At 40.1% G+C, this 23,278-nt stretch overlaps 2 pseudogenes; both read right to left on the bottom strand.

Annotated features, from left to right (window-relative positions):
* Positions 1-235: 235 nt before the first annotated feature.
* On the bottom strand, positions 236-1,259 carry LOC147724764 (28S ribosomal RNA; annotated as a pseudogene).
* A 2,562-nt stretch (positions 1,260-3,821) lies between these two features.
* On the bottom strand, positions 3,822-3,962 carry LOC147724763 (5.8S ribosomal RNA; annotated as a pseudogene).
* Between the last annotated feature and the right edge of the window lie 19,316 nt (positions 3,963-23,278).

Below are 23,278 nucleotides of genomic sequence, written 5' to 3'. Positions count from 1 at the left end.
AGTCCTGCCATCTGGTCACCCTGCTGACCCGCAAGGTATCCTGTCACTGTCCTAGCACCCAGCAATGCAGGGAAGGACGCGAAGGCCCCCCATGCCAGTCAGCATGTGGCAAAGTTGGCCTCCCATGGGCCCACATTCTCCCTCTGCATCTTTCCTGCGGTCCTGGCTCAGAGGTACCCAACCCCAGGTATGGTAGATGGGGTCTGCAGGCATCCATGGATGGAAACAAAAGCTTGGCTCCGGGCATCAGAGGATGACTTTCAATAGATTGTAGTGAGGTAGCTGCTCTTTTACTTACAAAACCATGACCCAGAATAAGGTTGTCTATGAATAATTTAGCACTTGGTGCCCCACAAACTAGCGGGGAACTAAGGGTGATGGAGGTGGCCCCCTTCCTTCTGCACTCCGGTCCCCAAGCGAGCAGCTCTATGCACCGCCCCAAGTGGCCAGCTATCCCAGGCCAACCAAGGCTCCACAGCACTGCAGTATTGTTACAGCTATGGGGGGATTCTGACTTCAAGGCATTCAGTCATATTCCCACAGATAGTAGTTTAGCCCTATTGGCTCCTCAGCCTAACACATACACCAAATGTCTGAACCTGTGGTTCCTTATGTACTGAACTGGATTACTATTGCTATAACACATCATCAGTAGGGTAAAGCTAACCTGTCTCACGACAGTCTAAATCCACTTCACGTTCCTTATTAGTGGGTGAATAATCCAACCCTTGGTAAAATCTGCTTCACAATGATAGCAAGAGCCGACATCGAAGGATCAAAAAGAGATATCCCTATGCACGCCTGGTCACCATAAGCCAGTTACCATTCTGACACCTCCTGCTTGAAACTCAAAAATTCTGAATGATTAGGAGGCACCGCTTTCACGGTCTGTATTCATGCTGACTATCAAGATCAGGTGAGCTTTTGCCATTCTGTTCCACAGGAGCTTTCTGTTCTCCCTGAACTCGCATTAGGATACCTGCATTATTGTTTGACAGGTATACCTACCCAGTCAAACTCACCTCCTGCCACTTTCTTCAGAGTGGGCCGTGCCAGGCTGGTGCATGACGCTTGGAGACAGAAGCAAGAGCCCCATTGGGCTCACCCCTCCACCTTGCTGGGTAAGTAAAAAAACAATAGGATTAGTGGTATTTCAGCAGCAGCAGAATGGCCTCACACTCATGCTACACCTCTCATGTCTCCTAACAGTGCCACATTACAGTCAAGCTCAACAGGGCCTTTTTTCCGTGCTGATTGTGTCAAATCTGTTCCTTTGACTGTGGTTTCGCTAGATAGTAGGTAGAGACAGTGGAAATCTTGTTCATCCATTTATGCATGTCACTAATTAGAAGGCAGAGCATTTGTCAATTATTGTACCGCCATCCGGTGGCTCATTATGGGTTATTGCTGCTGCCCATTAGTATCATATCAATCTTGTTTCCAACAACACAACTGTTGTTTCAGAGTAGAGTTACACTTAAAGCTGTCCTTACAGGATCAGGAATCAAGCATAGGATAGAGATAGTACACACCCCAATACTACTCTATGAATATAAATTGTCTATGAACTGTCCTGAGAAAATTAAGGTATGATTAGCAGGACATTATTAATCATATGTAATATGTACTGATTATGAGTAAGTAATTACGTGAAATGAATTCTGATTTGAACATATATCAATTATCAAGATGTACACTTGTTTATCTAAATTCATACATGCACAACTATAATAATAATACTGAAACTAGTGGGTAAACTTTCCTTATTCTAAAGCTATAGTTAAATTATAAACATGTTAACTGTGACCAGCTTTATAAGCAAACTCTAAGATGTGTTATGTATACGAGATTGAAATATCAGCAAAGAAAAATTCTTAAAACAGAATACTAACAAAGATCAAATATGTGTGGTGCAAAATAGTGTACATCTGAGTGTTAAGTTTAACAGTTAATTTTACATGAATACTTGGCACATTTTAAGAGAATCTAATAAAGTAGCCAGATAAACAATTTTGTTAAATGGGAAATACATTTGCAAACCAAGATAAGCCAGAGCAACATAAATACACTGAGACCAAATACCCCGACATCCTACAATAAAACCATGAAATTTCAAAGTAGAGCAGTTGGTGAGATTTTTGATTTCCTGTGATGAATTTTGACAATGTTTAACTTTAGCCTCAAATGCTACATTAAGGGAATTTTGTGATTTTTCATTTCAAAATGGGACAGTAATCAGCAAAGTATTACCATCCTTTGAAAATACTACAACTGGTTTTTGTAGTTCACCTTGCCTGTTTTCGACATGAGGTTCCCTATATGTCATCCAACCACATCTTTTCGCTCTATCAATGAGAAGTTCTAAAATGTTGTTATGTTTTTTGATCCTTATGTTCTTGGTTTTAGGACATGTACCTGAAATGTTTGCAATTGTTTCACAAACATCTTTCCAACATCTAAAAATAGCAAATGTTCGATTTCTACCTCTAGTGATGGTTTATCTGGTGTACAAAACATTTGCTTGTAGCATTAGCCCAGATTTGTATTGGTTTTCCTTTTCGCTTGTAAAGTTTGCTAATCCAGAAATTCAAGTTTTGATTGTTCTCTTACTAGTTTATTCCATCACCCTTGAGAGGGAGATTTTTTCATTTCTCAAATTCCTCTTTCCTCCAATCATATGCTGCTAATGACTGCAAATCAAAGGTCAGGAATCTACTGTTTACCATGTTAAGTTTGTGGGTTTTGATGATATTATCAGTCTTTTTATTTATTACTTCTCCTTCATACATGTAATAGTGAACAACGTATATATCTGGAGTTTCTCTGAGGTATGGTAGATTGCTGTTTTTATTGCGTCCAATTGTTGTATATAGCTTTGGTAAGCTGAGGCCCCCATATGATCTTTTGGAGTAGAGGAGACCTTTGTATGTGTATGCAGGTAGGTGGAGGAAGTGTTTGACATATTTCATTATTTTGATCCAGAATGATTAGAGTTTTTGCATCTGTGCCTGTCATTTCCAATTTAAATGACAATTTAAGAACCAGACACTGGCACAAGATGTTAACTTTTGAGTTGGCTTGAGTGGTAAATTGTCATGTTTTTTAACTCAATTTGGGAGAACCTCCTTTATTGTATGGCCAGTGGTGGAACAAAGTTCAAGGTATCTCTCACTGTCACATGGATGAATGTTCCCAATATCTTGTTTTTCAATTCGCCATGGTTTTCAGTAATTCACCCGGATTTTATGGTGACTTATGAAAAAAATGTGTGTATTTTTCATATTTAGTTTAAAACCTGTTGTTTTACTTAATTTTTCAATGATTTTCAGAGTAGTACTCATTCCTTTCCAGCTATTGCTGAGTAATTTTTATCATCGGCAAAGGCTAGATCAGTGATCTGCCCAATAAGACCATCAGAGCTGAATGTGAAGATCACATATTAGGGGATTCATGGCAATGTTAAATAACAGTGGGTCGGACAGGGGAGCACCCGCAGGCCTGGCAGGGAGGTGTCCCCACTGGAACCCGGACACAGAGTTGGGCACTAGAGGCAGAGTTCACAGGCAGCCATGGGACACAATAGACAGCCACATGTGACATGCAGCCAGGCACCCTGTGTCAAGCCTAGGGCAGACAAGTTACCAGCCTCCACCTCACCAAGGTTAGGCTCACCAGCGGTATACCTCTGTGACGGGACCGGTGTTGGGATCCTGAAAGGGGCGATCCAGGGTCTAACCATATGGGGGGATGAAGGGAGCAGAACTACTCTGTGACGCCCCCAGCTGCACCCCTGAGAATCCTCAGGGTGATTGATGAATGAGCGACCCTCAGACAGTCATTGCCCTGGTGGAACCCGGGGCAGCAAGGAGCGTTCGAATTGTTGATGATCAATGTGTCCTGCAATTCACACTAATTCTCACAGCAGATGCAGGAGAGGCAGAAGGAAGACTGTGTCGTCCTTCTATCCGCCACACGCACGGCGAGATGGCCCGGCGCCCCATCAAAGCTTCCCATCATTATGCCCCCACCTCATAATCTTAGACCCTTGGCTGGTATAAGTGTGCACTCCACGAAGTCTAAATATTCAAGAACTGGACTCCAGGTGAAAAACAGGAGCGTTGCAAAAAGTGACGCTCAGGTGGCGCAATGCCCTTGTAAACCTGCCACTACGTTCCCCTTCTCTTACACCTTCTTTCATATATTTTTTATGTTGTGTAATATTTCTCTGTATTTATATTATTATGTATGTCTTCCTATGCCTCTCTGTGTTCCTATAACTCTCCAGTTGCAATGCTTCCTTCACAATCACCTAGAAGCAATTTAGTTCCAGAGTGTGTGCATTATAAGTCAAATTATTAGAACTCAAGAATGATTCTACTGGCTCATGCTCATTGGATGTGAACCTTCAGATATGCAATGGGAAGGGAATAGTAGGATGAGATGTGCAATATTTGTATTTTTATATTCAGTGTGGGAGATTGCATGCATGGCATGCAGCATGTTTCACTTGGCACATAAATGCAAGATTTACATTGCTTCTGCCATTAATGGATTACATAAAAAAATCCAATTACAGAGATGACCAAGTGGGGGGTTTGACTATGCATTACACTATTTAAATGTTCTGTACTTATACTGTGTCTCATTCATCCAGCCATTATTTTCAGCATCATTCTCTTTTTAGGCCCTGGCTATGGTTAAGGTGAAGCAGAATTTCTGGGTGGAATTACAAGTTGGTTGGCCTTCTTGCACCTGTATTTTCTGGATTGTGGAACATTGAACTCAGTTTTAGAGCTTTGGCAAAAGGTTGCATTGTATTCCTTTCTTCAGTCTCCACCTGGCCCACATGCAATGCATGAGGGGAGCTTGTAAGGCTTTTCTTGCTAAGCAACATTCCTCCCATTCGTGTCCCCTGCCCTTCTTTCCTCCCCACTTCTCCGCACACAAAATTCATTTCAGACCTTTACTATCCGCTTAGAGCAGGTGGCAAATACCTGTTTTAAACCCCCAGGAAAGGGGAATTTTGTGTGGATTTCGGCCCAGTAATTATAGGATTTCAGGGTTATTCCCCATTCTGAGTGGTCTAACTCATAATTGCAGAAATTCTGTTTGGAGATATTGGTGTCCATTGTCAGGGCCCAAATAGAGGAAGAGATAAATATATGGGCCCGATTCACAAAGGCAATCTGAGACAAAGTCAAAATTTACGACTTTTGATATTCGCAGAGGTCATTTATGATTCGTATCTACGTCCGCAGTCGGGCCAGAATCTTCAGCTTGGGCTGGAATCTCGCACCCAGGCCAGAATCTCTGGCTGGAAACTCCACACCCCAGGCGGAATCTCTGGCTCAGGCCGGCTGAAGTGCAATCAATGGGCTGGAATGTTATTGTTACCAAAAGGAACATTAGGACCATGAGATAAATGGTATACAAGGTCATACAAATAAGTTTGGGCATAGGAAATGGTGTGGCCAGACACTACATCACATCCCATGCCAGAAAAGTTTGCTCCTTTGCATCATGGTACATACAGTCCACAATATCCACTCCCCTCAATGTTGACTGTATTGTTGCACCAAAGTTTGGAGTAATACTACGCCCCTGCAAAGTGCATTGCGGACCTCTCGCCAGACCCATACAGGAGCTCTCTGAGCAGGAGAAGAATTCAGCCTGTAAACAGTGCTGGAGTGGCCCTCCGTGGAGTTCAGGGTCCTCTGACACCGAGGGGAATGAGGGGGCTAATGTTACGCCACTCCAGAGTATGTTCGGCGGCATACTAAAAACTGCATAATTTTAACAGCCTGTTTGCATTCTGCAGTTACATATGAAAGTAATTGGATCTTTCTGTTGAAAGGGAAGCCTTTAATTATTCTGAAGAAGCCTAGGTATCTGCAGCATTTGTCATTGTGACTGATTTGTTCTGACACTGCTTTGAATGAAAGTAACTATTTTGACATTTTTTGAGGTGCATTTCTTCAAACTTCTTTTTGACAAGAGTGTGTGCTTGGATACTACTATTTTTCCTGGCTTTGATGAATCAGTAAACCTGGTTGTTACATGCGCCTATGGTTACAATGGCATTTTGTCTGTCTAGGGAACTTACAAATATTGTAGCTGATAGCAAATTGCACCATTGGCAAACCGTACAAGCAGCACAGCTGCGTCTTTGCATTGTAATATAAAAATATTTCCTTCAATTTAGTGCTGCCTAGTTCACCTCTATCAATCAATTAATCACAAAATGTGTATATCGCGCTACTCACCCGTTAGGGTCGCAAGGCGCTGGCGAGGGGGGGTCCATTACTGCTCGCAAAGCCAGGTCTTGAGTTGTTTCCTGAAGGAGAGGTGGTCCTGGGTCAGCCGTAGGTGGATGGGAAGGGAGTTCCATGTCTTGGCCGCCAGGTAGGAGAAGGATCTTCCTCCAGCGGTGGCTTTGCGGATGCGTGGTACGGCGGCGAGGGCGAGGCTGACCAATCGTAGCTGGCGGGTTGGTGTGTAGAAAGTGACGCGGTTGTTGAGGTACTTCGGACCCATTCCATGCAGAGCCTTGTGTGCATGGGTGAGGAGTCTAAACGTGATCCTCTTGTTGACGGGAAGCCAGTGCAGGTCTCTTAGATGGGACGAGATGTGGCTGTGGCGAGGGATGTCCAGGATGAGTCGTGCGGAGGCGTTCTGTATGCGCTGGAGTCTTTTCTGTAGTTTGGCAGTGGTTCCCGCGTAGAGGGCTGCTTCTGAACTAAGCCGTATAACATTGTTGCTACATAGAGAAAGAAAATATCCACACATCACATGATCATCTCAACTCCTGCCCCTCATCCAAGCCTTAAAGGAAATGTTCACCCTCAGTACATCCTGAAATCTTTGCCAAAGCTCTGCATGAAACCACACAATTTAGAGGCTGTGAAGACTAGAAAGAGGAAGTAGGATTTTTGGGGTTATTTATGAGTACACTTGTTCTGTGCAAGCGGAATTAAAGAGATGTAAAGCACTGTGTTAATTTTTGGGATCATTGCAAAATTGTGCTGTGCCGCACGGGTACCCAAGCAGTGCTTAGTGAAAAATCCCTCTGAGTAAAGAGGATTACAAGTGAAACATCAGAGCAATACCTACTCATTCCTTTTCTCACCCCAGAGCATAACCTGGAGGCTATGGAACTATGGGGCACATGCATCATTGTAAATACCGGTCGCTAATGGGCAGATCAGCAGAATCGGATTGGTGTCACTACAACGCGGTTTTTTACAACGCATTCCGTTACATCGGAATTTTTACAACGCAGGATCCATTACATCGGATGCCATTACAACGCATGGCATTACATAGCAGATGCTATTACAACGCATGGCATTACATCGTAAGTATAGGTAAGTATACCTTTTTAAAATTTTTTTAATTAAGTTAATTTAATTAATTTAATTTAATTAATTTAATTAAAATACATTTTAAAATAGTAATTAATTTAATTTAATAAAATAAAATCTATTTATTTAATTTAATTTTAATATAAATTGTAATTAATTTTATTTAATTAATATAATGAAATTAATTTAATTTAAATATTTTTAAAATTGTAATTAAATTAAATTAATTAAAATAATTTATTTAATTAAAATAAATATATTTTAATTAATTTATAAATGGTAAATATAATTTAATTAGCCCTAAACACAAACCTACCCCTGAACCCTAAAATACCCCTGTACCCCAAAACCCAAACCCAGCCCTAAAACCTAAAAATACCCCTGTACCCCAAAACCCAAACCCTGCCCTGAAACCTAAAAACACCCCTGTACCCCAAAACCCAAACCCTGCCCTAAAACCTAAAAACACCCCTGTACCCCAAAACCCAAACTCAACCCTAAAACCTAAAAATACCCCTGTACCCCAAAACCCAAACCCAGCCCTAAAACCTAAAAATACCCCTGTACCCCAAAACCCAAACCCTGCCCTAAAACCTAAAAACACCCCTGTACCCCAAAACCCAAACCCTGCCCTAAAACCTAAAAATACCCCTGTACCCCAAAACCCAAACCCAGCCCTAAAACCTAAAAATACCCCTGTACCCCAAAACCCAAACCCAGCCCTAAAACCTAAAAATACCACTGTACCACAAAACCCAAACCCTGCCCTAAAACCTAAAAATACCCCTGTACCCCAAAACCCAAACCCAGCCCTAAAACCTAAAAATACCCCTGTACCCCAAAACCCAAACCCTGCCCTAAAACCTAAAAATACCCCTGTACCCCAAAACCAAAACCCAGCCCTAAAACCTAAAAATACCCCTGTACCCCAAAACCCAAACCCTGCCCTAAAACCTAAAAATACCCCTGTACCCCAAAACCCAAACCCAGCCCTAAAACCTAAAAATACCCCTGTACCCCAAAACCCAAACCCTGCCCTAAAACCTAAAAATACCCCTGTACCCCAAAACCCAAACCCAGCCCTAAAACCTAAAAATACCCCTGCACCCCAAAACCCAAACCCTGCCCTAAAACCTAAAAATACCCCTGTACCCCAAAACCCAAACCCAGCCCTAAAACCTAAAAATACCCAAACACCCCAAAACATATACCTCAGTACCCCAAAACATATACTCCTATACTCATACTTATTTAACAAATTACTTAAATTAATATATTTATTTTATAATATTAAAAACCATAAATAAATATATTTATTTATAATTAATAATGATTAAATAATTATATAATATTAAAAAAATTTAAAAAATTATATACTTACCAATACTTACGATGTAATGGTATGCGTTGTAATAGCATCTGCTATGTAATATCCTGCGTTGTAATGGCATCCGATGTAATGGAACCAGCGTTGTAAAAGCTGCGTTGTAACAGCATTCCGATGTAAAAGTTGCGTTGTAACAGTAACATACCGCAGAATCTGCCCCTTTGCGAGCAGTATTTCTACATTTGGCAAGCATCAACCCAAATGCAAATTTGCAATTTAAGTAATTGTAAAACTAGCGATTACTTAAATTGAGAATGCATTTAGGGAATCATAAATTTACCTAAATTGTCTGGAAACCATATTGGATCTTGGGACTCCTTGAGAAATAGGGTGATTCATTGGTTTTCTGTGAATACGACTTGTAGTATTGGGCGTTTATCACACAAAATTATCATGGTAAGAAGAGGTAGCTAGGTGGGCAAATCAGCAAAGATGTGTGAGGGGGATTGTGTAGTAGTACACTTTTGTCGGCCCTATGTGGTGGGCTCCCTATTAGAAGATGTTATAGCTAACCAGGACCGGCAATTTAATAGTAATAAAGAAAATATTACTGCATTACCACTGCGATATTTCTATAGATCTATAATGGACTTACCCCTTGGTCGAGCCCAAGGTAGCACCAGTAATCAAACACATTACATGATACCACCTATGCCAAATAGGTTTGAACCATTAAGGAGGTGCAGTGAGATGGACTGATTGGGATGAAACATAGTATGCCCAAAAGATGTTGTACAATATGATTATGATGCAGGAGCCAATGTTAGTATTTCGAAAGAAACAGTCTATATGGACCAGGCACAAACTTGTAAAGGTATTGTAAATATCACCAGCCATTGTTGTGATCATGTAATCTTTGTAGAATCTGAGACACAAAGCTTTAGAAATGAAATTACCAAGCCTATCAGTGCGGTCAATTGTAATTTTCCTTGCCATATATTGCAGGAATCATTACATACAATGACATGGAATGTTGCAGGGGTAAGGAATAAACTATGTGATATCTCTTGGCTTAAAAGTATACAAAATTGTGACTTGGTATTAATACAAGAAATGTGGCTTACAGAATTTTTTTTTATTAATGGGTTTAAGACAATTTTTACCAAAGTGACTCCTTCAAAGGCAGGTAGAGCAAGTGGAGGCTTGGCAGTATTAATATCAGTAGCCTCATCCTTGATTTAAAAAAACCCCACACATTAAAGCACAGCACTTTCAGTTTTTACTTTTTTCAGTTAAAGGAAAACAGGATATGATAGTGATTAACTTTTATAATAATATTTTTAATAGTTCAAGACATGAGATTATTTCAATATTAGAGGAAAAGCTGGCCAATTTTACAAAGAGTGCAGGGACCAATTGTTTTTTAATCTGGGCAGGGGATTTTAATATTGAACTTTGTAAACTTATATCAGGGTTTCAATGCGGTTATGAGAATGAAATAGGCGATAACCCTTCACATTTCCCACATAATAATTATGGGGAAATTATAAATTATGTTATGTTTAAGTATAATCTGGAAATTATTGAGATGGATGCCCGAGAGGGCGCCCGAGAGGGAAGGTGTATTACTCATACATTTGAGGGAGCTAGGTCATCTTCATGCATTGATCACTTTATAATTTCAAGAAATTGCAGGCCTCTTTGTTGTTACCAACAGGAAAGAATTCAAGGAAATTCAGATTATATTAAAATTAGTTTTAATATGATAAGAAAACAACACCACAGATCCAACAAGTGTCTATCCTGGTCAGGCTCCACTCATCCCAAAGATTCTATGTTGCTAGGTAATGAAAAGGATTGAAAAATGCAAGCTTATACACCATAGAAATACTTAAATAAATGAACTAAAATGAAATACTTACAGTAATGAACAAATGAACAAAAAGAAATACAACACTCTTGTATATAAATGCAGCGTACAGCCCAGCCTACTAATTGACCATCATCCTTTGGTACTAACATTAAAATCCCCACTCTTTAAAATAGCTGAACCGTGTATCCACGCTACCGATGTAAAGACACATGGTGAAAATGGGATATCTATTAAATGGCCGGGAGTCGATCCCACTGCTTTTTCAGAAAGGATAGTTCGAAAAAGTAATCACCATATAGCAACCTGTTTAGACAATTCATCTACTAGCACTGATATAGTCATGGCCTTTTCAAATATCTCGGCTTTAATCGCTGTAGATTTAAAATGGAAGCCTAGGATAAATAGGGTACACTGTCCAAGATGGTTTAACCAGCAGTGCTCCAGACTACATAGGAAAAGTACTTTAAAAGCTATTCCCCAGAATAGGGAAGATATCGGTACCCTGCGGAAATTATATAAACAAGCTTTAAATCAAAGAAAGATGGAGATTAGACACAACGTCTGGGACACTTTGATTAAATCTGCCAAGACCAAAGATTCAATATTATTTAGGAAAACTTTGTATCAGCCACTTTTTAATGATACCCAGTCTGCTAATATTGATACTGTAGTGACTCCTGAAGAGTGGTTATCCCATTTTGAAGCTATTTTTAATGTAACACAGCAGTGTAATACAACAGTTGAGAATAATAGTATTATTTTATTAAAGAATACCAAACTTGAAAGTATTAGTCATGAGGAGATTAGAACAGCCCTTACGAATAGCGCCAGTGGGAAAGCAGCAGGCCCCTACGGGGTCCCAATTGATGTTTTGAAACACAATATGGATTTTTGGGTGCCCATTCTACATACATTTTTTAATGCAACTATTAATGGGGTGATAGCTGCAACCTGGGTTGAGAGCGTGATAGTCCTCATATTTAAAAAGGGCGATAGAAGTAGAGCGAGCGGCTTCCGCACAATATCCCTCCTCGAGGTAATGGGCAGAATGATGCTGGCCAGATTGGAACACTGGGTAAAAGAAAAAAACATCTTATCTGTAGCCCAGTACGGTTTCAGAAGGGGCATTGGAATGATTGAGCAGTGTCTGAACCTTGATCTGCTGATAGGAAAATATACCTTTGCAAGGGATGGCTCTATTCATCTTTGCTTTGTCGATTTGTCAAGCGGCTTTGATTTGGTAAATCACTCAAAGTTATGGCAGACGTTAGAAGGGATTGGCACCCCACAGTGTATTATACGCTTCGGGAAAAAATGGGAAATGCACAAAGCACTTTAGCATTACACACGGGATAAGACAGGGCTGTACTCTAGTGCCCCATTTATTTTTGCTTCAAATTTACAGGGTTGACTCGTTAATACAGAATTTAAGAGTCGATGCCCCTAAGGTTGGCAAGCGGGTCACCCCATTATTATTGTATGCCTAAGATGCTGTCCTAATTTATAGCGGTACAAAAGGGGGTGGTGATGGACGGAGCATCTGAATGAATCAAACACTCACACGCAGTCAAAAGATCTGGGTTTAATCCATCACCGTTCTTTAACCAACTCTGCCACCCCAGTTCAGACATGGCTATATGCAAATCAGTCTGACCCTGTGCCTCATGGGAACAGTCCAGCCCGAACTGCCAAGCCATGTCTTCCCTGGACCGGAAACAAGCTTCCGAGGACAGGTTTCTGTCATTCCAGCCGTCTTCAGCCCGGCTTGCTTGAATCCAGTGGCAAAGTGAGCAAGGGACTCACGTCTTAGCATACCCTGTCACCCTTATGGCGGCCAAAAGCGGTACAAAAGGGGGTGGTGATGGACGGAGCATCCGAATCAATCAAACACTCACACCCAGTCAAAAGATCTGGGTTTAATCCATCACTGTTCTTTTGCCCACTCTGCCACCCCAGTTCAGACATGGCTATATGCAAATCAGTCTGACCCTGTGCCTCATGGGAACAGTCCAGCCCGAACTGCCAAGCCATGTCTTCCCTGGACCGGAAACAAGCTTCCGAGGACCGGTTTCTGGCATTCCAGCCGTCTTCAGCCCGGCTTGCATGGATCCAGTGGCTATGGGCCCGATTCACAGAATGAACTTACTACTTTTGGCATTCACAGAATGAACTTACTACTTTTGGTATTCACAAAATGAACTTACTCATTTCGGTATTCACAGAAGTTAGGACTACTAACTTTAGGACTCCTAAATGCCTTCTGTGAATACCGAAAGTCTTAAAATTAGGATTTTTCTCAATTTAGTAGTAGTAAAGTTAGGACTACTAACTTTAGGACGCCTAAATGCCTTCTGTGAATACCGAAAGTCTTAAAATTAGGATTTTTCTCAATTTAGTAGTAGTAAAGTTAGGACTACTAACTTTAGGACACCTAAATGCCTTCTGTGAATACCGAAAGTCTTAAAATTACGATTTTTCTCAATTTAGTAGTGGTAAAGTTAGGACTCCTAACTTTAGGACTCCTAAATGCCTTCTGTGAATATCGAAAGTCTTAAAATTAGGATTTTTCTCAATTTAGTAGTAGTAAAGTTAGGACTCCTAACTTTACTACTACTAAATTGAGAAAAATCGTAATTTTAAGACTTTCGGTATTCACAGAAGGCATTTAGGCGTCCTAAAGTTAGTAGTCCTAACTTTACTACTACTAAATTGAGAAAAATCCTAATTTTAAGACTTTCGGTATTCACAGAAGGCATTTAGGAGTCCTAAAGTTAGTAGTCCTAACTTCTGTAAATACCGAAATGAGTAAGTTCATTCTGTGAATACCAAAAGTAGTAAGTGCATTCTGTGAATGCCAAAAGTAGTAAGTTCATTCTGTGAATCGGGCCCAAAGTGAGCAAGGGACTCACGTCTGAGCATACCCTGCCACCCTTATGGCGGCCAAAAACGGTACAAAAGGGGGTGGTGATGGACGGAGCATCCGAATCAATCAAACACTCACACCCAGTCAAAAGATCTGGGTTTAATCTATCACCGTTCTTTTGCCCACTCTGCCACCCCAGTTCAGACATGGCTATATGCAAATCAGTCTGACCCTGTGCCTCATGGGAACAGTCCAGCCCGAACTGCCAAGCCATGTCTTCCCTGGACCGGAAACAAGCTTCCGAGGACCGGTTTCTGGCATTCCAGCCATCTTCAGCCTGGCTTGCTTGAATCCAGTGGCAAAGTGAGCAAGGGACTCACGTCTGAGCATACCCTGCCACACTTATGGCGGCCAAAAGCGGTACAAAAGGGGGTGGTGATGGACGGAGCATAAACCTAATTTATAGGACAGCAAACGGCCTACAATTATTAATGGTTAATTTTGCCAACTTTATGATGGAAAAACATCGAAAAATTATTATGAGTAAAACCATAGTCATATCATGCGAGAAAAGGAATATTAAGAGTAGATCACATTATTTTGATGGTATACTAATAGAGAGGACTTTTACCTTTTCGTATCTGGGGGATCCTTTTTAATAGTAAGGGCACGTGGAATGCTCACATAAATTTATGTAAATTGACATTCGTGATATCTATCGAGGCCATTTTTAGATTTTTCAAAAAAATTGGTAAAAAAGCAGTTTGGGAAATCTTAAAATTTTATGGGGCAAAGTGCATTACTGGGAGTTGTTACGGGGGAGCCCTTTGGGGCTTGGCAGATATTTATACTACATAGGAAGACTGACACTGTATATATATAGGATCTGATTAGTTTAGCTGCCCTAACTTTGTGGCAACGCATTTGGACTAGGGCAGAGACACATTTTACAAGGGATTTACATTGGATTGTCTGACCTAAGATCATTGTAAGAAAATAACTTGGTTACATTATATCTGTGGTCTTTGAAATGAATGTCATTTGGGTGTGACTCTGAAGACCCCTGAAGATATTCAAAACTTTTCTAAAGGAGAATTAAAAAAGAGGCTCCTCAATGCTCGGGCTTCATCAAGGGCTGTTGTCTTGAGTACTGAATCATGTATATCTTTTCATCTTGAAGGGCCAATATCAACGTGTATTCAGCCATATCTTATTTTTATAACTGATGTACAACACAGATTTTATCTAACTAGATTAAGGATGAATACGCTCCACTATCATTTTGCATTTCCCAAGAGGGGCAAGTGGTGCGCCAACTTACCAAAATGTCCGTGTAATGGTAGGTCTCTTCAAAGTACCCTTCACTTTTTACTTTTTTGTAATTTTTATAGAGAAATTAGAAAAGCTTTTTTACGACCCATTTTTAGAGCAAATAGTCTGTATTCCTTTAAAGCTGCTTTTAATTATGTCCGAAACTTGGAGAATGTATCAACTTGTATTGTGGTAATTTGCTTTATATTAGTGACCATTAAACAAAGGAAGGATCTTGCTTATTTGGAAAATTTGAATAAGGAAATAGATTAGACTGTATGTGTTAGAAGATTTCCTTCTAATGTACAAGAGGATAAGGCTTTCTTAAAAGTAATCATTGGAACAATCGTACATAAATATATTTTTATTTCATATTATAGTTTGCTTTTATGGACATTTTGCATGTGCCAAATAAAGCTTGATTTGATTTGACTAATACCGGTGGTTACTGACTCTGAATTTTCCCGGGGCTCTGCTAACCAGGCCCAGGACCAGTGATCTGTTTAAAGGTATATGGTAATTGGTGTATTTACAATTGTTTTGGATAACCTAACTATATGGTAGAGCATGTAGGGTTAGAGACCTCATTGGACCTAATGCACTTAAGTGTGCACTGCTGTGGTGTCTGGTGTCATTTTAAATCCAGCCATCCCTTGCAGACTTCTTTCAAAATAAAACTGTGCTCAAGTTTGACTTTGGAATAAAAGTACTTCCAAAGTCTAAAACTACCTTTTTATTACATATGTCACCCCTAAGGTGTGCCCTGGAAACCCCAAGGGTAGGGCACCTTGTTATAAACTGCAGGGGTATAGTAAAATATGTTTTAGATGCACTGGTGAGGGAACAACATACAAAGTGGTTTTCCCCCACTGTAGTGCTGCTAGCTCCATAGGCTAACATGGGAAGACTTTATTAAACTTAAATAAAGTCTAACTTTTTACAGTAGTAGGCCAGAAACATAATTCAAATTATCAAAATATAGTTACGATAAATCCAACAACTTGCTAAGGTAAGATATATTATAACTATTGCAGGAAAGGAGTTTTATGCATCATTTCCTGAAGTTACCTAAAGCAGACCTGTAGAAGCTTTTTGTTATTGGCCAGCCTTTGACTGCCTGAGCCAAGCTTCCCCCTGATTAGATGTGAAGAGGTTGAGTGCTGAAACAATACAGCCATTTGTTGGGAGGAGATTGGGAGGAGATTTGGTGCCTGGATAAGCCAGAGACAAAAAGGAGGCTTGGCTGATGAACTGGTCTTCAAAGGTAGAGGTATAGATGCCACAGGACCCAGGCCAGCCCCCACTTCCTTGATACCCAGCCAGATGACAGACCGTCTAATTAGATTAAGAGAGGGCTGAACATGGGAGTGTAGGGAAAAGTTAACCAAACCTGTGGGTTGGGTTAGCCAGAACTGAGATTTTGTCCATTTTGATTTTGCTGAGATGTGCATTCTAGTACAAAAACATGCACAACTTTCCAGGACAGAAGGTGGCAATTTAAACACCATTGGTTGGAGTGCCCACCTCTGGCCAGCCTAGAATGTGGAATAAATATGCGAGAGCTTCAAGAGCACCTCAGATACCTGCCTGAAAACATCTGCTGGACCCTTGAACTGCACTCAGAAGGGCTGAGCCTGCTGCACTGTAAAGACTCCACAACAGAAGGACTTTGCCTGTCTTAAAAGATATGGAGTGGAACTGAGCAGCAACAGGTAGACAAGTGCTGGAATAAGCCACCTGCAACATCCCCTTCAAGGACAACTCCAGCTGACTATTTTAAAGATAAAATGATCCTCTATCTTTTAATTGGTGTTGGATTTTTATTCTCAACTGACTGCTCAACACAATGCTACCTAGGTATGAGCAAGGATTAATTTACTGTGTCTTCTTGACTGGACATTATTTGTGAGTGTGGTGTTATTACTAGTGTAGTTACATATGTTTACCTACTAATAAATCACCTTCGATCACATAGCTACCCAGGGATTGGCTTACATTTTACATATGAGCTTGACGGGACCCAAGACAGTTTTTGCAAGTGAATTGCAAGGTAAGGCTGAACAGTCTTTCACATAATGCACCTAAATCCTCATACTTACAAAGACTGAAAAGCTGAAACTTTTTTTCTCTTTTACTTTTTTCATTATTGCTTTAAAGAATCAAAAAGAACAAAGGAAAGTGAAAAGATTGTTTTTTTTTGTTCTGGTGTCAAATTGAGAGGATGGGATACAGCAGACACTGTAAAATTGTCTGCTGTAGGGATGACACTGCTTATTAAAACCTTATTTGTATTAGTTGGCTTTTTGATTTGCTTACTGATTCATGAGGGAAATGTTTCAAATGATATGATAAATAATACATACATTGAAAATAAATATAAAAAGATTAGAGGAATGACATCACTACATGAAGAACATAAAGAACATTTAGCTAGTGGTTTGAAGGATGTTGTGTATACTAATATGATTAGGTGGATGTGGATATAATGAAAATCAATTGTTGCTATGTGTGTTCTTGCTTTTCTGCTTCAGCTGGGGAAGGAGCAATTTGTCTGCATTTAGGAATGTCATATGTGCTGTCCTGTAACAGTTTGATGGCTATGTTTAATCACAATGAGTTCCTTTATTTGACAGACTTTAATGTGTCTTCAGAGAAATTCTATATTGATGAGAAGGATAAACGAATCATACATGTGATTGCACAAAACAAAACCTGAATAAAGATTGTTTATGTTCACGATGTAATGAGGAGCCTGATTTTATTAGGGAATATAATGAGAGAGAAGTGAAATTATTGAGAAATTTAGAAAATCAAAAGATTGCTGTGACAGAAATGAAAGAGGAAGAATAATTTAGACTCTCACATATGTATCCTAGGTTGAATAGAGAGCTGGAAAGAAAATGTGAGATGTGCATGGAAAAACAGAATCCTAGGGAAAAGGAGAGTTTGTAGGAGAGAGTGTGTGTGACAAATCTTATGAAGTAAGTGGAGATTTGTTTTCTGAAGGGGAACCTAATATAAGAGTAATTTATTATGCTTGCTGAAGGACCTACTAAGAAATTGGGAGGGTTCATGTTTCTTCCTAAAATGTTTCATAAATATGAACATATGAAGACCATGACAAGAAAATAGTACAACAAAGTGTTGTAAAAGTGGTTTTAGATATTTTAGGAGCAATGATTCATTCCTTCAATGGGTGAGGCAATGGGTGATGTCATGAATGATAAAAAATGTGTGATTGTCTACAATAGTAGATAGGCTAACTATAGATACAGCAGAAGCTAGCAAATGTGGAAATGGTAGCAATTGGAGCAATGGTTATGCAGAACATTCTTGCCTTGGAAATTACCCTGGCGAAGAAAAGTAGAGCTTGCGCAATCATTCAGACAAGAAGGATGTAACTACATACTTTGGGAAGTGGTAGGATTCTTGGTAAGGGATTCAAGGAATAGCTTTAGCAAAGTAGGGAATGGTGAGATGGTATTGGTGGTGATGTTCTTTCGACAATTTTTATATCCATGATAATTAGACTGATTTGTCCAATTACTCTATTGCTGCTACTAAAATTGATAGAGTGAGGAATATTAAATATAATAGTAGAACTGGATGCTATAATAAATTGAGATTTGATTTGATTTGATTTGATTTGATTGATGGATGTGGAACTGGGCGATTACAAGAACTGAGTGTATCAACAGCCAAAACAACAGGAAGAAAATGTAGGATTAGCTAAAAAGATGAAAGTTTAAATGAAATAATTTAGTAATTGTTGACCACTAAAATTATTTTATAAGGTTTTTTGGTAATTATTACAAAATAACCCGAAGGGGAGCTTCTGTAAGATTTTTCAGATGTGAAAATCTTAGGTGACAAATCATTTCAGTGAATTAGTAAAATGATACAAAATATTGTGGTAAAGTTGTGCTATATTTACAATGTGAGATGCTGTTTAATGTAATTGGATGTAGTTTCTGGAGTTCTGTTCATCTTACTCCTGCTCTTTTCCCCCTTCCAATCAGTAGCCCTCTAAAAGTCTTCTCCTCCAATATTTTCTATGGAATATGGCAATGATATCACATCAACATATTGAAGTGATAGAAAGAATAGAAAGTGTGTATTATGAATGAAACATTTTTTATTGGTACCTAAAGTATAATTTTGATGGATTTCCACTGGAAGTTCCAATGTGTTTGTGCAAAAGAACGCACCTTTATGGGCGCTTGTTCAATAAATGTTTCTTATTGGATTGAACACCTCTGGTGTCTAGTTGCTGAGGAAGTAAGCAGAAAATGTCTTTAACTTTAAGAAATGGGATTGTGTTAGTTTAAGTAAATATTTGTGATTTGGCAGAGTGCACTAACCATGATAATACCATCCTGAATCTGCAATTTTAGGAATTAATATAGATAGAATGTGTATAAAGCCCCCGGTTTTGAAAGAGTGGGTCCGACTTCTCATTTTCCTCCAGAGATCCTGTTGGAGTGTTCTGGGATATTTATTGTTCACTAAGATTTGTCAGCACTCTTCATGAATGTGACATTTAGAATTTAGATGGCTTTTTATTAATTGACTAGGGTTTTGTTCTGATTTATGATTCTGTATTTCTGTATTACTGAGACTTCCTTACAAAACCTTTTGAATTCTTTTGTAATGTTCTATTAATAAATTTGCATTAAACCTTTAAAATCTAACTTTATCCAGAACTAATTTGTCTGACTGAAGAAGAGGGGGTCTTTTACTGCAAGATCGATGAAAATGGTTGCGGGGCTGAACTGCCTGAAGCAAATATTGTTTTTTTTATATTGGGGTTCAAGTAATTATTAGTGTTCAGCTCCCACAAAGGTACACCCCTAAATGCCGGAAGGAGAGTCCACCCCACATTTCTGAAGGAAAATGGAAATGCTAAATCAAACATAGCATGGTACTCCAGGTAGAAGCTGGAGACTTCAGTCATCTTCTAGCTTCTACAAAATGTAGCCCTCTTTTTTGTGAAAGAAGGGGATGCTGGGCAGGTAAATGTGGATTGTATTTTTCAGACTCATTCTGAGGAGATGAGATGCAATCTCAGATTGTATATGTGCACAACAACAGCAAACCAATGCTGTTGTCTCTGTATAATAAATACCCCCACTTTAGGGATAAACCCAGGTCCTAAATAAAGTCATACTTGTCAGAAAATGGGGAGATCAATTAGAAAGAACCCAAGCATTCCCAATCTATAATTCAAGTTGCTGCCCTAAAAGGCTTAAAAAGTGATGGAGTTGAAGACAGGGCAAGAGGCTTCACTCAAGGGAAAACCTGGGTCAATTCCTTTTTGAAGTCTACAACTTAAGAGCTTGAAACCTCCACTGTCCTCCAAGGCTCCCTGAAGAAGTTTTCTACAACTCACATGATCCTCAAAGTGGGAAAAAGAGAAAGCAGGATCACAATTACCATCAAGGTCTGACCTAAACAAAACTGAATAATTTAATATAATTGAAAATAGAACTTTAGTGTTAAAGCTCTACGGGATGCTTGCAATAAAGATGCTACATTCTGGATGAACCTATATGGTGAAGAATGGCCTGCTTTACTGCCAAAACAAGAGCTGCAGCTGGTAGTTTATCTTAACAGCCAGGAGGGGACTATGAAGCAAGGTTGGGGAATAGGTAAAATCCATTCTGGTTCTACAGCAAGCTCACAAAATGTGGGAGCCCATCCATCCTCATATAGTCAGGAACCAACAGCAGAATAGATAATATGTTCTAGCAAAGGCAAGAGAGGAACAAAATAAGCAAAGTATACAGAGGGCAGGCACGCTACAGGCAAGGTGACCAAGGCGATACCAGGATATTCACCCAGTCCTCTTCTCCTTCCACAACCTGGACATGAAGCAAGCCAGCATGGAGTTGGCGAAGTCTCAAATTTGTCCACTGGTGATTCCAACCTCTGACAGGTAGTATAGGAGACCCACAGAGCCAGATAAAAGTCCTGGTAAGATGGGAATATTTTTGACACATGGCCGCCCTTTGTACATCCAACTGATGTTGAATTCAAGTTATATGTTCAGATCTGACTCTCCCAAGAACATTTGTATCAGCACTGAGGCCAAGGCTGGGTAACTTGTCCTTCGTATAAGATTGACAAAAGCTTTTGCCACTGTCTTCCCAACAGAACAAGACAGCCAAACTGGTGAGCCTGGGCATACAAGAGGGGTATCTGACTGACTGCTAGCTCCATCCAATTTGATGATTCATTAAGGTCTAAGCTTCTCTACATGCCCTGAGTTGACTCCTGTCTCAATGTCAACCCATGTCCAAACTGCTGGCAGCAGTACTACATAGTCAGGGCATTGAGTCAGACAGACACTTTTCCAGTGGAATTCCAGGGTATGATCCACCACTTCATGGCATCCATGATGGCCAGCCATAATTTTAAAAGGCTCTAAAAGTCCTTGAACCATGGATCTGAGTAATGCAGGAAAAAATGTGAATCATTGCCTAGGGCACAATTATCAGCTGTAAGACCTAAAATGAGACCATACGTCACCCCATTTCCAATTCAACAGCTCTCATGGAGACACATCTTCAGGAAGCCCAACATGTACCACACCCCCTAGACATGGAGCCACTGTAAGGTTGAAGTAGATCCCGGGCAGGAGAGTGGACAGTCAAGACAACAATTTGACAGCCCTAAGAGAATGCAGGAACATGGCAATGTAGTTCAGATCTTGAGCAACCTAAGCTGAGACTTCTCTCCAGTGAGGAGTGAATGCAGATGCTACATCGGATAAACTGTGCCCCTGTCATACCGATTTTATTTTCTAGATGGGCATTGAAGAATCAGTCACCCATATAAGGGTGAACCATTTTCGGCTACTGTGGAGAACCTCCACCAATAGTAGTGCCAGAATCTTCATAACAGTGAAGGGGAGGAACAGAGCCCAATGGTTATGTCCTTGAATCCCAAAACAGAGACACTCAGTAATTTTGATATAAGGGTCGGTCAACAACATGAAAGTGAGCATTGTGTAAATTCGGAGATTTCAGGAAGTTCCCTGGATTAATAACTGCCAAGTACTGCTAAACAATTTTGATCTTAAAAATAGTTGCAACATGATAGTTGACCCTCTCCAGGATGATTATGAGATGTACACTATCAGGGGGCTTCTGCACAAGATAAACCTTGGAGTAAACACAATTGCACTACTCAAAGATTGAGTTTGGGGGGGGTAGTTCTCTTTTACACAAACAACTAAATCACTAGAATTTCTATGGGCTGGTGTCAGTAAATCAATCATTAAAGAATTCAGTCTCTAGAGCAGATAAACTGGGAACAGTGGCACAGCCACCTAGTAAATAACGCAGACATTCTGGCTACCTACCCTGGATCACCTAATCACCACTTGGAGGGAAGTAAGGCTGGAACCAGGTAGTCAGGCAGACAAGAAAGCAAGCCCAAAGTGCAGCCATCCATAACAAAACATTGCATACGTTACTGCCACCATGCCAAGAAGAAGCTTAAGTAGGAATTTATAAGGGGTATTTCTTGTCCAAAATGGCAATATATGCTAACATCAAGACTAGCTGCTAGACAAATTAGAGATCGAGGATCTAGATGCTGGAACTCAAAAATATCCAAATTGCGCCTTGGCAATGGATATTATTTTATCAAGAACTGGGGTAAAGAGTCTCAGTCTGGGTACCAACATTCAGATAAAAAGATTCCAGATGTCCTCATCATGGGGAATTATGAAATTGATCCAAAATTGATGAACTAATGCCAAGCTGTTCTTTGTTAAACTGAAGATCCAGTTAGCATCCTAAATATTTGAACAAAGCTGGCAAGAACACGTCATTCACACTCAATACCATCACCATCATACTGAGGGGAAAGCCCGGAGGACACAGAAGAATCAGTCCAAAAAGAAGAGTGGAGAGGAAGGCACACACCCTTAAGCTATGTAGGAATTTGGAAACGTTGTGGCTGGTGCTTACATCTGGACCTCTGACAGAACAGAAATCCTTGCAGCTTGCAAAAAGCTACCCCTCTTGTTACTGTCATCACCTGTGTTGCCTGAGGTTGCAGAGGGAAATGGATTCCTTGATGATTCATAGTTTAGTTTTTCCCCAGAGAAAGGGCAAATGGGGTTTTAATAACCCCTCAAACCACCACAGGTGATCGAGTCAATGTATGACTCACAAAATTAAAATCTGCCACTTTACTTGCACAGAGGCAGCCAAAATACAAAAACACTACATACCTGGTCTTTCCATCTGTACTGGAGATGGCATACTGTGCTTAATGCATGCCCTAGAAAGACTTATGCCATCAGATACTTGAGAAAGATGTTTCCGCCTCAAGGACATCCCTGCCTGGCTAACTCACAATCACCGTATGCTAAATACACTCGACGGAATTCCTCCTGATTGCCCCTTAAAATCCCTCTCCCTCCATTCAAGACTAGCTCAACTGCACATCATGAGTATTTGACTCCAATAAAAAACTAGGCAAAACTCTAGACAAACACGTGAATATGCAAGACAACATCACTGCCTCAACTA

The sequence above is a fragment of the Lissotriton vulgaris genome, chromosome 4_1 (genome assembly GCF_964263255.1).
Source record: "Lissotriton vulgaris chromosome 4_1, aLisVul1.2, whole genome shotgun sequence".
NCBI classification, from domain to species: domain Eukaryota; kingdom Metazoa; phylum Chordata; class Amphibia; order Caudata; family Salamandridae; genus Lissotriton; species Lissotriton vulgaris.
This window is presented reverse-complemented; position numbering and strand designations above follow the sequence as displayed.